At 38.0% G+C, this 17,505-nt stretch overlaps 1 protein-coding gene across 2 annotated transcripts in view; it reads right to left on the bottom strand.

The window, feature by feature from the left end:
* LOC144206651 (uncharacterized) overlaps positions 1-1,369 on the bottom strand; it is a 56,466-nt gene extending 55,097 nt beyond the window's left edge. For both annotated transcript variants that reach the window (XM_077731735.1, XM_077731726.1), the window contains exon 1: positions 1,261-1,369. The gene's annotated coding sequence lies outside the window, so the exon portion shown is untranslated. The remainder of the gene's footprint in view (positions 1-1,260) is intronic.
* Between the last annotated feature and the right edge of the window lie 16,136 nt (positions 1,370-17,505).

The raw sequence follows: 17,505 nt of genomic DNA, 5'->3' as shown, positions 1-17,505 counted from the left end.
ATAGATAGATAGATAGATAGATAGATAGATAGATAGATAGATAGATAGATAGATAGATAGATAGATAGATAGATATAGATATAGATATAGATATAGATATAGATATAGATATAGATATAGATATAGATATAGATATAGATATAGATATAGATATAGATATAGATATAGATATAGATATAGATATAGATATAGATATAGATATAGATATAATATAGATATAGATATTAGATAGATATAGATATAGATATAGATATAGATATAGATATAGATATAGATATAGATATAGATATAGATATAGATATAGATATAGATATAGATATAGATATAGATATAGATATAGATATAGATATAGATATAGATATAGATATAGATATAGATATAGATATAGATATATATGATATAGATATAGATATATATATATATATATATATATATATATATATATATATATATATATATATATATATATATATATATATAATATATATATATATATATATATATATATATATATATATATATATATATAATATATATATATATATATATATATACTATATCTATCTATATCTATATCTATATACTATCTATATCCTATATATAATATATTATATATATATAAATTATATATATATATATATATATATATATATATATATATATATACATATTTATATAGTTACATGTTAAGTAGGTAGATTGAAACATAAATAAATGAATGTAATATATTGGAAGAGATATAAGTATAAAGAAAAATTAAAATAATGTTGACCCGTATGTATTGCATGGTGATTTTTTTTGTCCTTCTCTTGCTTTGTGCCCTACTCAACTTAGATTTTTGGCTGCCATTGGATTAATTTAATTACTTCTAGGCCCTTCCAGTTAAAATAGATAGGACGTCAACAGGTGATAACAACATTTATTTCCTCTATTACCAACTACCACAAAATATACTCTGTAGCCTGATCTGGCAATGAATGGGTTTAGCATATGATATCTTTTGAATAAATGTCCACTGTGTAATGAGCAGAGTAACTGAATGGTTAATTAACAACACGCAAATTTATTCAACTCTGGGATTGAAAAATATTAGCAGAAAATAATCAGGCCAAGGTCATCATGGAATGGACACAAATGAAATTTAAAGCCCTCCCTGCCAGTTACTCCACTTCCCTCTGTCAACCTATTAGAATTGCTTTCAAAATGTAATTCATTAGTCCTAGATACTTTTCAAAATAAAAAAAATGAAATAATTCTTACCCCATGTACTAAAACATCCAATAGCGACCACGGAGAGTTAAATCGAGCTTCCAACCACCCTACATTATCTCGTTCCCAATGATTGTTTCAAGAGATCCACCTGACATTTGTCAAGCGATCTAGTGAATTGACAGTCATATGGAATCTCAGCAGTCCATCCCTCCAAAATAAAGGGGAACACTGATCATTTGCTTACTTTTAAATTAAGACACATTGTAATTGGTCCACACAGTGTAGATAGTTAATTAAGAAGGATTATCTTCTTTTTTCTATTTTTCTATATGAAATGCATTCAAATGAAGAAATCCCTTCTCCATTCGAGGTCAACATGGTTGATAAAAGAGGACATGATTAATGGATTACAAAGGGGATCAGACATGTTGCACCACCTGTGACCCTCAGTAAACAACAGATTGCTGCCCTGTTAGTCGATGCCAGCAATGCTAAAGGTTGAGAAGAGGTGTAAAAAAATAACTTTTCACGTTCATATTTTTTCCAGTTAAAAGTATATGCCTTTATCCTATGATGTGCCGTTTGTAAAGATGTGCTCTGTTATAAACACAACATTTTCTCACATTTAGCGCCACATATTTTGCACATTTACAACAATATTTAGAAGCCTGAGTATTTTTGCTCGGCACAAGGAAATGGAGAACCATACCACAAAAATGTCGGGACACTTTAGAGTTTTCAATCAGCCTTCCCTGCATATTTTTGGGGGTGTGGGAGAAAATGGGAGGACCCAGGAAACAAAGACCACACACTACCTGGCCGCTCTAAAACCTAATTTTAAATGATAAAACTATATACTAAAAAATGGCTGTGGGTTAGGACCTACTGAATTGCGTATACATGTGCTTCTACATATATATGTATGTGTATGTATATATATATTTCAGCAACATGACTACTTATTTATATATTTATTCATGTATTTATTTATGAACTTACTATTAACTACCTTTTTGTGTAAAATGCCTTTCCTATTTCTGCATCCTCACCCTCTTGCTAAAGAAATTTCCCGAATACGGGATGAATAAAGTTATCCAATCCAATCCAATACTAAAGTATACTATAGTATAGTATTAGTATTAAATCTAAATATTAAATGTAAATTCTAAACACAAATCCTAAATATAAATCCTAAATATAAATCCTAAATATAAATCCTAAATATAAATCCTAAGTATAAATCCTAAATATAAATCCCAAATATAAATCCCAAATATAAATCCTAAATATAAATCCTAAATATAAATCCTGAATATAAATCCTAAATATAAATCCTAAATATAAATCCTAAATATAAATCCTTAATATAAATCCTAAATATAAATCCTAAATATAAATCCTAAATATAAATGCTAAATATAAATCTTAAATATAAATCCTAAATATAAATCCTAAATATAAATCCTAAATATAAATCCTAAACATAAATCCTAAATATAAATCCTAAATTAAAATCCTGAATATTAATCCTAAATATAAATCTTAAATATAAGTCCTAAATATAAATCCTAAATATAAATCCTAAATATAAATCCTAAATATAAATCCTAAATATGAATCCTAAATATTAATCCTAAATATAAATCCTAAATAATAATCCTAAATATAAATCCTAAATATAAATCTTAAATATAAATCCTAAATATAAATCATAAATATAAATCCTAAATATAAATCCTAAATATAAATCCTAAATATAAATCCTAAATATAAATCCTAAATATAAATCCTAAATATAAATCCTAAATATAAATCCTAAATATAAATCCTAAATATAAATCCTAAATATAAATCCTAAATATAAATCCTAAATTTAAATTTTTGGGGTTATTCTGGGATACTATTATAAATGTGAGCATTAATCATTATACGTATATATTAATATATGTGCTTGCAACGGAGACAAACGCTCAGTTTAACTGCTACCGCAGGACACTTCTCCCTGCAGCTGTCTCCAAGGACGTTTAATTGTTTTGCCTTATTCCAAGATCTCACCCAGTCCCGGTCTCCGAGGACTATTGATCTGGGTTTGCAATGAAGATCTGTGAATGACTCTTGAATTGTTTTGATTCCAGTGGATGGCTAACATTTAACCTCCGGGAATGCTCGCTCGGTTCACCTAATAAGGAATTGTTTTGCCGAATGGAGGCTGTTGTGTATAAAACCTAACAGCAGTTGTTATTTTGAAATTGTTTTGATTTGATGTCTTAAATTGGCAGGAGATGAATTCGGTCTTTTAGATTAATCTGTGACGGGGACAAAGTCAAGATGGATTCTTCTGGCAAATAACGCCGAAGATGTGCCCGATGCCTCCCTTATATTGTTTTATATTATATTAAAGATAACTAAAAATGAACCTAACAATTTGGTACTTCAAGCCACGGGGTCAACACACCGGAAAGGAATCCGGGCGCTGTTGATCGACATCTGGGAAAGACCATGCGCACACCGTCTAAAACCCTCAGTGGGCTGGATTTTCGACATAGCGTCTGGATTCTCGACAGTTGAAGACTAATCCAACTAAGGGACATCTGAAGACATCTCTGGTGAGTCCACATGAATGTCTGCATGTTGCGACGGAGGCTCCAAATGCGCGAAAGGGGCATTTCATGCGAAGGTCCATTTTGAGAAATGAGACTCGCGTCCTGAAAACGACAACTTTAAAACCTAGTCTCTGGCAGGTAAAACTAAGGGCGTCGGTCTCCAGTACTCCGGAAAAGTACTTAAACTCTGCATTGTGGGTTGCGTGAGTAGTTCTGAAAAAAATACAAATAAGATAACTGATAGGTTCATTAATAATTACCCTTTGTAATTATCAATAACTGCAGGCAGACATCTTATTCAATTATTGACATTTAATTAAATAGATTGGATCACAGATAAGAAACCTTAAGGGAGGAGATCTTCAAAAGTATCCTCTCGAACAGTATTTTGCGTACGGCTTTAAGGCATTTGGGAAAAAACAATCACGCCTTCATTTGACCTTACAATCATATAACAATTACATAAAGAAGCCCGAAGTGTCCCGAGTGTTATGGAAGTGGCAGATATCCGTATCTGTTGTTAGACCTTGGCGTCTCTTTGCCTTGGATAAGTCCATGTGAGAGTTGACTAGGCGGCAGTTTATGACCTCGAGCCGAACATTAGAAAGACTTTTAATGATTTAACAAAGAAATGAATTACTACACATATATGTATAACAGTAATACAGAATAAACCCAACAATAACCTAAGGAAAAACAGACGAAGGGCGGAAAAGAAAGTTACTACCTAATTACACATGAACTTACTACAAAATGGGGAAACTCAGGAATCTTCAAGGGTTAAATTTATGGATAAACAAATATGGGTTTGCTGGCCAGCTTAAATGCATAATATAATAAACATGCAGGATAATATACACACTAATGCATAGAGGTAATATATAATATATAAATGGACATAAAAGTGAGACGGCTTGTTCCACAGATACTAATTATTGTTTAAGATGGCGAATTAAGGCGGGGAAAGGCAAAACATGCTATTTTGAAAAAATAGCGGGGCTCTTCGGATGTTAGGGAAATATTTACGACCAAAGCGGCGGGAACGTGCTGTTTTGTTAGGAAAAATAGCGGGGCCCCTCGGCTGACGAGGGAAATATTTACCGAGATAGGTGGTGGGAACGTATGAATATTAACGAGATTGGGAGAAAACAAATTAGGTCAACAGAAATCGAGTTTTCAAAAATGCTGCCCGCTGGGTTTTTGGAAAATGGGGGCATATATCGCTTGATTGCCCAGACAAAAGGGTCTCTAAAAACAAGGAATGCCTGCTCAAAATGATTTGAATGATGATTTTGAATGAGGTTGATGAGCTAAAATTAATGGAAACACTGGCATTTGATTTGGTTAAACCGGGTGAAAGGAATTCCAATTGGGATTTTTGTGTGATGCTGGAGCTTGTAAAACAGCAATTAGAATTTTTATTTCCAAGTGCTAGATGTACTTTGTTAATAGTACCTAAATGTACTGTCAATTTACTGGAATGAAATGAGTTATTGCAGCTTAGGCTGGTTTTGATCCCGTTCGCTAGCGGGAATATGGTGTTTAAAAAAAAGGGAAGAATACAAAACGGCCAATTAAATGTTTTGCAGGGAATGTCGCCTGCATATTTTTTATCATACTATAGAATTGCCAAATAATGTGTCAACTGCGGGGGAAGCGCTCTGTTGCTGCGGCTGCTGATTAAATTGGAATGAAACATGTGGGCTGCGTGGATGCCGATTTAACTATGTTAGGCATTCAATATGCGCGGGGACCGCACAAGCGTCAAAAAAGAAATACATTTTGGACACCTTCCGAGAAGACATTACAATAATTGGCCTTGGGGGTGCAGAAGGTAACCTGAGAGCAAAAATTGTTTTTTTGCTATGATATAGTTGTGCTTGCAGCATATGTTGATTATGGGGTCTTGGCAAAATATTGTAATATAGTTGGATATCGGAAGAAGAATTAATCTGGCTTATTAAGGACTAATAATACTCTTCTCTAAAATGTGTTATAATTTTTCACAGGAAAAAAGAGGCAACATTTCAGGCAACATTTCAAATGGTACCTCACTGGGGAGGAACTATAAACAAGATAAGATTACTGCTTTCCGGCTCCGGCTCTTTCAGCTCTCGTGAAACATTCAGGTCCAGGACGTGATATTTATAAGGGTAAAAATGTTAAAAAATATTTTTGGTGAGTAAAATATGATTATATTCAGAAATAATATTTCAATTGTATGAGGTTTTATGTGTCGCAGCTGTAGTTGCAGTAGCCATGAAATAGTTTTTGAGGGTTGGATTGATTAGTTGAAGGCGCTACGACAAAATGCATGGACTGCCGCCGCCTTGTAATAATGCCTGTACAATGAACAAAGGATCTCTGTCCAAGATCCTTGTGAGGTTGTATTGGGGTAGACCTGCCAACTGGTTTAATAATTGTTTATTCATGTCCAGCCAATGTGGCCAAACTGGTTATACAATTGTTTGTTAGGACAGTGGAATGTAGGAAAAGCCAACTAGCTGGCCTTGCAATTGTTTCCTTGTATTGTGGAATATGGCCAACTCACTTTGGAATTGTTTGTTCGAAACGCGCAAGGATGGAGATCTGGGGGTATGTGCGGATGCGTAGTGTGGGGGGTTGCCTGTGTCTGCCGTGATGGGTGGAGAGGCATGGTTTATGACGCAATTTGAAGGACATGGAAGATTTGATGAGTATAGAAAAGATTTTGGTAAGTGAAGAGAAAATATTTTGGTAAGTGAATAGAAAGGATTTTGGTAAGTGAATAGAACAGATTTTGGAAAGTGAATAGAAAAGAAAGTGTAGGAAAGGCAGCAGAAGGAGTGGGAGAGAGGCGAGAGAGCGAGACAGAGAGAGAGAGAGCCAGAGATCGAGAGAAAGAGAGAGAGATTAGAAAAAGAAAAAAAAAGAAAAATCTTTAAGGAAATTCATTGCATTTGGGTTGGCAGAGGGAGACTGTGCTTATCAACAGGAAACGGACCAACAGTGGTGCCAGGTGGTGCCTTAAAGTGGGAACGTCCATACCAAGCATTGCTGACCAACCAACCGATGTGAAAATAGCCGAGACAGGGATGTGAAGCCACCTTTTACACTGTAAGAAGGTTCTCTCAGTTGAATCGTTTGAGGAGACAGGTGAGATAAACTTTCTGACGTAATAAAATGAAACGCCAACCACTCTAGTATAGATTGGAAAGATTATTGCTCAGTGTCAGGTTCATTAATAATTACCTTCGTCCGTAATTATCAATAACTGCAGGAAGACATCTTATTCAATTATTGACATTTAATTAAATAGAAATGGATACAACAGGTAAAAGCCTCCGGAGGGGAGCATTACAGCAAGTGTCCCTTACAACTTCCGAACGTCTCCTCGAATAGACGTTTTCGTCCCATTCTTATGGTCACAAGTTACAGAGTTGTTGATCATTCCATCACGTATGAGTAAAAACAACATCTGGGACTACAATAACAATCAAAGTATTTTACTAATAACAAAAACAGGGACTAGACCTAACAACATTTAGATTAGAGTAATTATACAACCTCCTTGACCTAAGAATCATATAATATAATCATAATCATATAATCGTTACATACAGAAAAACCCGAAGTGTACGGTTACATAACGATAACAATATTCTTGTTATTGTCCGAATAGCCCTGTCCTCGTCACCAAGGGCCCACCAAATCTCAAGGACCCAGATTGGGTGGATTGTTTGTATAACCATCCTGGAACAGGCTGTCTAGGTTAAAGATGACTTGGTGTGACCTCAACACTTTTGAAAAACAGAAAGAGAATGATTTAACAAAGTAATGAATTAATACAGAGAAAAGAAAGAGAATGATTTAATAAAGAAATGAATTAATATAACTATTATAATAGTAAAACAGAATAAACCCAACATTCCCCCGTTTTTATAATATGTATGTTATTAGTCATTTCTTTATTAAATCATTCTCTTTCTTTTCTCTGTATTAATTCATTACTTTGTTAAATCATTCTCTTTCTGTTTTTCAAAAGTGTTGAGGTCACACCAAAACACAGGGAATGTCACCTGTGTTTTTATTATGCTCTACACTTGCCAAAAAATGTGTCGACTGCGGGGGAAGCGTTTCTGGTGCAGCGGCTGCTGATTAGATGGGAGTGAAACATGTGGGCCGCGGGGCAGACGATTTAACTGTGTTGGGCTTTCGGGAGCGTTCGGACCGTGTAAACGACTAAAATTTTGTGATCCCTTCCGTGAAGACATTATAATAATAATAATTGGCCTTGGGGGTGCTGAAGCAAACTTGAGGGCAGAAAATGGGTTTTTGCCATATTGTTGTGCTTGCAGCATACATATTCTGGATATATGGGGTCTTGGAAAAATATTGTTATGTAGTTGAATATCGGAAGAGGGGTTAATTTGACGTTTTAATGGTTGTCTTCTCTAAAAAGCGTTGTATTTGGGCACAGGGAAAAAGCTGGTTTGTAAACATAAGATAACAATGCTGTTTTCGCAGCAAGAGTGGAGGTCATAGTTAACGGCTAATTGCGTTTTCTGTTTGGACTTTTCAGAATAAGAACAATACATGGGCTGCAAGAAATGCAAGGTTATGCGAATGCTTTCGCATTGATATTTTGGGTTTTAAAATGAAATGCATTAAGAGGATAGAAAAATCTGTTCAGTAAAAGGTTGATTTGGTAAAAAGCTTTGGATTTGGGAAATAGACCAAAATAGTCATTTTTGAGCAATTGTGGATTTCAAAGGGCTCTTAGTTAAAGGAAACTAGCTTTTGGAGGATAAAATAATATTAATACTATTTCAGAATTTTTTGATTATTCAAAATACTTTAATCCAGGAGGTTGGCTGTTTAAAAAAAAAAAAGGCCAGGATGACAAAATTTACAATATTATGGTATATTGGTGACGATAAGGTTTTTAAAACATTAAAGTTTGTAATTAGGAATTGTCTAACAAAAGGTTGATTTGTCTCATTTAATTGTTGTAGATTTTTGTTTTGGTAACAGGCTATGGGAAATGACTCGTGTCTTAAGTAAACATCATATGAGGTGATTTACAAAGTATAGTAGGTATTGAATTATTTGGCTGTTAACGACATCAGATGGGAAATTTACAATGCAATAGTGGCATGATAAAATTCATGGCATTCATCCAAATAATTAGGTGAATTGTAAATAAAATAATTGGTTTAGGATGAGCATATTTTCCCTAAGAATGGAGTAACATGGAATGTTTTTCAAAGTGCACTTGAAAGAACATTGTCTGTTGTCCTGGCAGGAGGAAATATGCTTTGTCACAGGTCATATTGATGACTTTAAGGATATTACGGATTGGATAAGCATTGGTCAATTGATACAACCAAATAACGTTGCTTTTACGGCATTAAGGGCATGCAAATTGGTGAGAACTTTAGCAACGATGGGGTTAATACGCCTGAATGTTACAGTGATAACGAGTGGCAATAACAAGCTTAGATAAGGGAGGGAAAGGAGAAATTCTCCAAATTCCAGAATCCGGCTCGAAGGACCAAAATGTCAGGTTCATTAATAATTACCTTCGTCCGTAATTATCAATAACTGCAGGAAGACATCTTATTCAATTATTGACATTTAATTAAATAGAAATGGATACAACAGGTAAAAGCCTCCGGAGGGGAGCATTACAGCAAGTGTCCCTTACAACTTCCGAACGTCTCCTCGAATAGACGTTTTCGTCCCATTCTTATGGTCACAAGTTACAGAGTTGTTGATCATTCCATCACGTATGAGTAAAAACAACATCTGGGACTACAATAACAATCAAAGTATTTTACTAATAACAAAAACAGGGACTAGACCTAACAACATTTAGATTAGAGTAATTATACAACCTCCTTGACCTAAGAATCATATAATATAATCATAATCATATAATCGTTACATACAGAAAAACCCGAAGTGTACGGTTACATAACGATAACAATATTCTTGTTATTGTCCGAATAGCCCTGTCCTCGTCACCAAGGGCCCACCAAATCTCAAGGACCCAGATTGGGTGGATTGTTTGTATAACCATCCTGGAACAGGCTGTCTAGGTTAAAGATGACTTGGTGTGACCTCAACACTTTTGAAAAACAGAAAGAGAATGATTTAACAAAGTAATGAATTAATACAGAGAAAAGAAAGAGAATGATTTAATAAAGAAATGAATTAATATAACTATTATAATAGTAAAACAGAATAAACCCAACATTCCCCCGTTTTTATAATATGTATGTTATTAGTCATTTCTTTATTAAATCATTCTCTTTCTTTTCTCTGTATTAATTCATTACTTTGTTAAATCATTCTCTTTCTGTTTTTCAAAAGTGTTGAGGTCACACCAAAACACAGGGAATGTCACCTGTGTTTTTATTATGCTCTACACTTGCCAAAAAATGTGTCGACTGCGGGGGAAGCGTTTCTGGTGCAGCGGCTGCTGATTAGATGGGAGTGAAACATGTGGGCCGCGGGGCAGACGATTTAACTGTGTTGGGCTTTCGGGAGCGTTCGGACCGTGTAAACGACTAAAATTTTGTGATCCCTTCCGTGAAGACATTATAATAATAATAATTGGCCTTGGGGGTGCTGAAGCAAACTTGAGGGCAGAAAATGGGTTTTTGCCATATTGTTGTGCTTGCAGCATACATATTCTGGATATATGGGGTCTTGGAAAAATATTGTTATGTAGTTGAATATCGGAAGAGGGGTTAATTTGACGTTTTAATGGTTGTCTTCTCTAAAAAGCGTTGTATTTGGGCACAGGGAAAAAGCTGGTTTGTAAACATAAGATAACAATGCTGTTTTCGCAGCAAGAGTGGAGGTCATAGTTAACGGCTAATTGCGTTTTCTGTTTGGACTTTTCAGAATAAGAACAATACATGGGCTGCAAGAAATGCAAGGTTATGCGAATGCTTTCGCATTGATATTTTGGGTTTTAAAATGAAATGCATTAAGAGGATAGAAAAATCTGTTCAGTAAAAGGTTGATTTGGTAAAAAGCTTTGGATTTGGGAAATAGACCAAAATAGTCATTTTTGAGCAATTGTGGATTTCAAAGGGCTCTTAGTTAAAGGAAACTAGCTTTTGGAGGATAAAATAATATTAATACTATTTCAGAATTTTTTGATTATTCAAAATACTTTAATCCAGGAGGTTGGCTGTTTAAAAAAAAAAAAGGCCAGGATGACAAAATTTACAATATTATGGTATATTGGTGACGATAAGGTTTTTAAAACATTAAAGTTTGTAATTAGGAATTGTCTAACAAAAGGTTGATTTGTCTCATTTAATTGTTGTAGATTTTTGTTTTGGTAACAGGCTATGGGAAATGACTCGTGTCTTAAGTAAACATCATATGAGGTGATTTACAAAGTATAGTAGGTATTGAATTATTTGGCTGTTAACGACATCAGATGGGAAATTTACAATGCAATAGTGGCATGATAAAATTCATGGCATTCATCCAAATAATTAGGTGAATTGTAAATAAAATAATTGGTTTAGGATGAGCATATTTTCCCTAAGAATGGAGTAACATGGAATGTTTTTCAAAGTGCACTTGAAAGAACATTGTCTGTTGTCCTGGCAGGAGGAAATATGCTTTGTCACAGGTCATATTGATGACTTTAAGGATATTACGGATTGGATAAGCATTGGTCAATTGATACAACCAAATAACGTTGCTTTTACGGCATTAAGGGCATGCAAATTGGTGAGAACTTTAGCAACGATGGGGTTAATACGCCTGAATGTTACAGTGATAACGAGTGGCAATAACAAGCTTAGATAAGGGAGGGAAAGGAGAAATTCTCCAAATTCCAGAATCCGGCTCGAAGGACCAAAATGTCAGGTTCATTAATAATTACCTTCGTCCGTAATTATCAATAACTGCAGGAAGACATCTTATTCAATTATTGACATTTAATTAAATAGAAATGGATACAACAGGTAAAAGCCTCCGGAGGGGAGCATTACAGCAAGTGTCCCTTACAACTTCCGAACGTCTCCTCGAATAGACGTTTTCGTCCCATTCTTATGGTCACAAGTTACAGAGTTGTTGATCATTCCATCACGTATGAGTAAAAACAACATCTGGGACTACAATAACAATCAAAGTATTTTACTAATAACAAAAACAGGGACTAGACCTAACAACATTTAGATTAGAGTAATTATACAACCTCCTTGACCTAAGAATCATATAATATAATCATAATCATATAATCGTTACATACAGAAAAACCCGAAGTGTACGGTTACATAACGATAACAATATTCTTGTTATTGTCCGAATAGCCCTGTCCTCGTCACCAAGGGCCCACCAAATCTCAAGGACCCAGATTGGGTGGATTGTTTGTATAACCATCCTGGAACAGGCTGTCTAGGTTAAAGATGACTTGGTGTGACCTCAACACTTTTGAAAAACAGAAAGAGAATGATTTAACAAAGTAATGAATTAATACAGAGAAAAGAAAGAGAATGATTTAATAAAGAAATGAATTAATATAACTATTATAATAGTAAAACAGAATAAACCCAACACTCAGCAAGCAATACCATACAACCATTGGAAACTATTCCTATTGGTCTCATTGTCTCCATATGCAAATAAGGTGAAAACGTTTCAATTGAGACTAAACCTTCCTACAAAGCGTTAAAATAAACGACCAGAAAAAGAGAACCTGGTCCATCTGATCCCCACCTACATCCCTATGGTGAGGAAAATAAAACCTACCACGAGGATCATACAAAGATGGACCGAGGAGACCAGCATGGTACTGAGGGACTGTTTTGAGACAACCGACTGGGAGGTGCTGTGCAAACCACATGGGGAAGACATCGACAGCTTGACCCACTGCATCACAGATTACATTAACTTCTGTGTGGAGAACATCGTACCCTCCAAGAAGGTCCGTTGTTACTCCAACAATAAGCCGTGGGTCACCAGGGATCTAAGGGCCCTCCTGAACAAGAAGAAGAGGGCTTTTAGGTCTGGGGAGAAGGAGAGTCTCAAAACGGTCCAGAAGGAGCTGAAGAGAGAGATAAGGAGGGGAAAGACCAGCTACAGGAGGAGGCTAGAGAAGCAACTCCAAAGAGGCAACACCAAAGAGGTCTGGAGGAGCTTGAGGACCATCTCGGGCCATGGAGGCAACAGTGGGAGAGGCCCGGAGTCCGGAGACGGGGAGTGGGCCAATGAACTGAATCAGTTCTTTAACAGATTCAGCCCTGCCCCTGCTCCCCTGACCCCCCAGACCAGAAGCAACTCTACCCCCTCGTTCTCCTCTTCCTCCCCCTCTTCCACCGGTCTCTGCATCACTGTCGATCAGGTGACAAAACAACTAAAGAAGATCGAGGCAAGGAAGGCTACCGGTCCGGACGGCCTCAGCTCCAGACTACTGAGAGAGTGTGCGGATCAGCTTGGCACAGTGATTTTGCATATTTTCAACCTCAGCCTCAGTCTGCAGAAGGTCCCCACCTTGTGAAAAAACTTCCTGCGTGGTCCCAGTCCCAAAGACTGCGAAAACCCCAGGGAGCCAAACCACTTCAGGCCGGTAGCACAAACCTCTCACCTGATCAAGACACTGGAGAGGATCATCCTCAACCACCTGAGCCCCCTGATGAATGCAGAGCTGGACCCTCTGCAGTTCGCCTATCGTCCAGGCATTGGTGTGGAAGATGCGACCACCTACCTGATGCACAGGTCTCTTTCACACCTGGAGAACTCGGGAAGCACGGTGAGAATGATGTTTTTTGACCTCTCCAGTGCATTCAACACCATTCAGCCGGTCCTTCTGAGAGGGAAACTGGAGGTGGCGGGAGTAAGGAACCACCTAGCTGCATGGATCATCGACTTCCTCACCAACAGACCACAATATGTGAGACTCCAGGACTGTACGTCTGATGTGGTAACTTGCAGCACGGGGGCCCCACAAGGCACAGTGCTTTCCCCACTCCTCTTCTCCCTCTACACGTCAGACTTTAAACATAATACAGACACCTGCCACCTCCAGAAATTCTCCGATGACACCGCCATTGTTGGATGAGTGACTGACGGGAACGACCTGGAGTACAGGGGAGTCATCACAGCCTTTGTCGACTGGTGTAGGCAAAACCACCTGCACATCAACACCTGTAAGACAAAGGAAATGGTCGTTGACTTTCGGAGGACACCTCAACAGACCACTCAGGTGAACATCGAACATTGAAATCGTGGAGAACTTGAAGTACCTGGGTGTTCACCTCAACAGCAAACTAGACTGGTCCACAAACATAGATGCCCTGTACAGAAGGGGCCAGAGCCGCCTCTACCTGTTGAGGAGCCTACGGTCCTTTGGAGTGTGCAGGTCACTGTTGAGGACCTTCTATTACACTGGTGGCATCTACCGTGTTTTATGCAGTGGTCTGTTGGGGAAGTGGGAGCACGGAGAGGGACAGGAACAGGCTGAACAAGCTGATCAGGAGGGCCAGCTCTGTTCTGGGCTGTCTTTTGGACTCTGTGGAGGAAGTGGGAGAGCGGAGGATGCTGACCAGGATGAGGTCCATCATGGACAGCACCTCCCACCCCCTGCACGAGTCAGTGGAGTCCCTTCGAAGCTCTTTTAGCAGTAGACTGCGGTACCCTCACTGCAGGAAGGAGCGCTTCCGCAGATCCTTCCTCCCATCAGAGGTCAGGCTCTTTAACCAAAAAAGGTTGTGGGTTAGGACCTCCTGAATTCTGATATAATATAGATGTGCTTCTATATATATGTATGTGTATGTATGTATGTATGTATGTATGTATGTATGTATGTATGTATGTATGTATGTATGTATGTATGTATGTATGTATGTATATATATATATATATATATATATATATATATATATATATATATATTTTTTTTTTATATATATATATATATATATATATATATATATATATATATATATATATATGTATATCAGCAACACGGTTACTTATTTATATATTTATTCATGTATTTATTTATTGACTTACTATTAACTACCTATTTGCGTATAATGCCTTTCCTATTCCTGCATCCTCACCCTCTTCCTACTGCAACAAAGAAATTTCCCGAATACGGGATGAATAAAGTTATCCAATCCAATCCAACAGGGGGGAGAGGGGATGATCAGTATAGTACAACAGACAATGCATGTTCCCAGAGGTCACCAAACCTACTTTTAAAAAACATTTGCAGAAACTGTCCCACCTGCTCTAGACACAACTCTCAAGGCAATAAACGACACAAGCGAGGAACAAGGCAGACATGGACATATTCGTTCGAGGTTCTGAATATGGATTTCATCGAGCTGAACCAAGATGGCATATACAGGTACTGTCTGGTGTTCATTAACCAAGTGGGTAGAGATATGTCCATCCAAGAAAGCGGACGCCACGGCGGTCGCAAAAGCCATATGCAAAAGGATCATTCCAAGCTATGGAACACCATGAGTCATTTGGAGTGATGGTGGTGCTCGCTTCGTGAGCCGCATCATCCAAGCTATGGGACCGCATCTTGGTATCAACCTGAGGTATTATTGTGCCTGCTGCCCTCAAAGTGCAGGACTCTTTGAAAGAACCAATGGAACACTAAATGTTCCAAGATAGAACTGTGATAAATGCATATGATCTGCCGACATCTTCTCGGTCTCCCACACAGGAGGTCCTGTCCCCAGGTTACCTGGTCAAGGTGATGAAAAGAATGTGCTGGTCATCTTCACGTGGGGACTGGACCTCGTCGTGTGAATTTGACCGCTAATTTCATCAAGTTGGCCACCACCGTCAAAGCTGATGAACGAGTGTCGGAGCTCACGACCAGGATGTGGGGCTTGGATGTGCCCCTCAAACACAAACACTGGTCAGTCTACTCCAAAATTCTAATGACTCTGTTCCCCTGGGTGCGTGTGGCAAGGAACGCCCTGTGTCTGGAGACCATTTACTGCAGGTTCCGGGCCTGTGTCAGCGCATCAGTCTGGCTGCGGCAAGGCCGAGAGGCCCAGGCCGCCATGGCCCTGGTGATTTTCCAGGGCCGCCCTGCTCTTGACGGAGTCGCCACCCATTGGGGAGGTGTGTGTGCCATTTGGGGGACACTCGTGCTGCGCCTTCATCCCTGTCGACGCGTCCTGCTCGATCCATGATGCCATGGAAGCTATGGGAAACATGCGGAGCGCTGTGACCGGAGATCCACTTCCACAGCGGGGATGGTTTGACTGGTTCCTCTCAGGCTCATGAACACACACTTTTGAAATCCCTAATACCATTTGTAACTTTTATTGATCTCGTGCTTGTTATCCTAACCTGTTATTTACCCTGCTTCTCAGCTTTGAACAAACATACCATTAATTCCATTGTCGAACTACCATGATTGAAGTGATTTGTGAAGAATTTCATTTAAAAGTAGCGTCGTGATGAATTAAGTTTTGATATTTTTATTGTCACAAAGGAGGGAATATTGGGGTAGACCTGCCAACTGGTTTAATAATTGTTTGTTCATGTCCAGCCAATGTAACCAAACTGGTTTTACAATTGTTTGTTCGGACAGTGGAATGTAGGAAAAGCCAACTAGCTGGCCTTGCAATTGTTTGTTCGCACTACGAATTGTAAGATACCTAACTAGCTGGCCTTGCAATTGTTTCCTTGTATTGTGAAATATGGCCAACTCACTTTGGAACTGTTTGTTCGAAACGCGCATTATAAGATAGGCTGCAGCAGTTTGTGTGTGCTATAAAAATGTCTAACCATATTAGCCCAAAGTTTTGTTTATATAAGCTCTGTCCTACTGTCTTAGAAATATTACCCTATAGTTCCTATAAAAAGACTGAGCTCTGTTCATTCAGAGAGAATTGCGAGGAAGGCAGGGTGTGAGAGGTTCACAGCTGTCGGAGCATTCTCCAACCATCCTCCAGTACTGTAATAAACCTACTTCCTATTTAAATTGATCTCACTCGTTCTTAACCTGCTCCTGAAGTTGTATTTTCAGACCTATCAGGTTGAATTACAGACACCTCCCATACAAGGGTAGCAAGATGAAAGGCGAGCGGAGGGGATCTCCAAAGCCAGCAGAGTTAAGGTGGCTAACGGAGCATTCAATGGACAGTGGAAAAATCCCAAAGGAGGCATCCTTTAAGACAGTTGTGGACCAGCCACCATCTTATTGTTCATCAGCTAATGGATATTCATTTTTGTATTATTATAACTGGGTAAACTCGGGTTTGGACGTTGTCTTTCTCATCCTCCACTGTGCACAGAGACGTTTAGCTGGTTTATGATTGGGAGGGGGAACCGGAGCTCAGTATAGATCAATTTGTCAGGAATAAATCATCTGTGGATGAACCCGCTAAACCCTGGTCTGTCTCCTCCGATGCTGAACCCGCTCCATTGTTAGATGGGATAAAACAGATTTCGGAATTGGAGTCATATGCTAAAATTTACGTCTAACATTTTTCGTGACCCTGTCAGTGAGTTGAGGGAGACGTGAGGTTAGAGGGGTCGGTTAATGCCGGAGTCGCGGACTTCGAAGCACATCGGGGACGTGATATTTATTAAGAATACGTTTGGAACGTGACACGTCGGGGACGTGAGATTAAGGAAAATGGTAGCCTGGGACACCCCGCCAGAGTCGTGGACTTCGAGGCACGTCGAGGACGTGATAGTTATAAAG

This window comes from Stigmatopora nigra, chromosome 1 (assembly GCF_051989575.1).
Source record: "Stigmatopora nigra isolate UIUO_SnigA chromosome 1, RoL_Snig_1.1, whole genome shotgun sequence".
Taxonomy (NCBI): domain Eukaryota; kingdom Metazoa; phylum Chordata; class Actinopteri; order Syngnathiformes; family Syngnathidae; genus Stigmatopora; species Stigmatopora nigra.
Note: the sequence above shows the minus strand (reverse complement) of the source record. Positions and strands in the feature narration are given on the sequence as shown.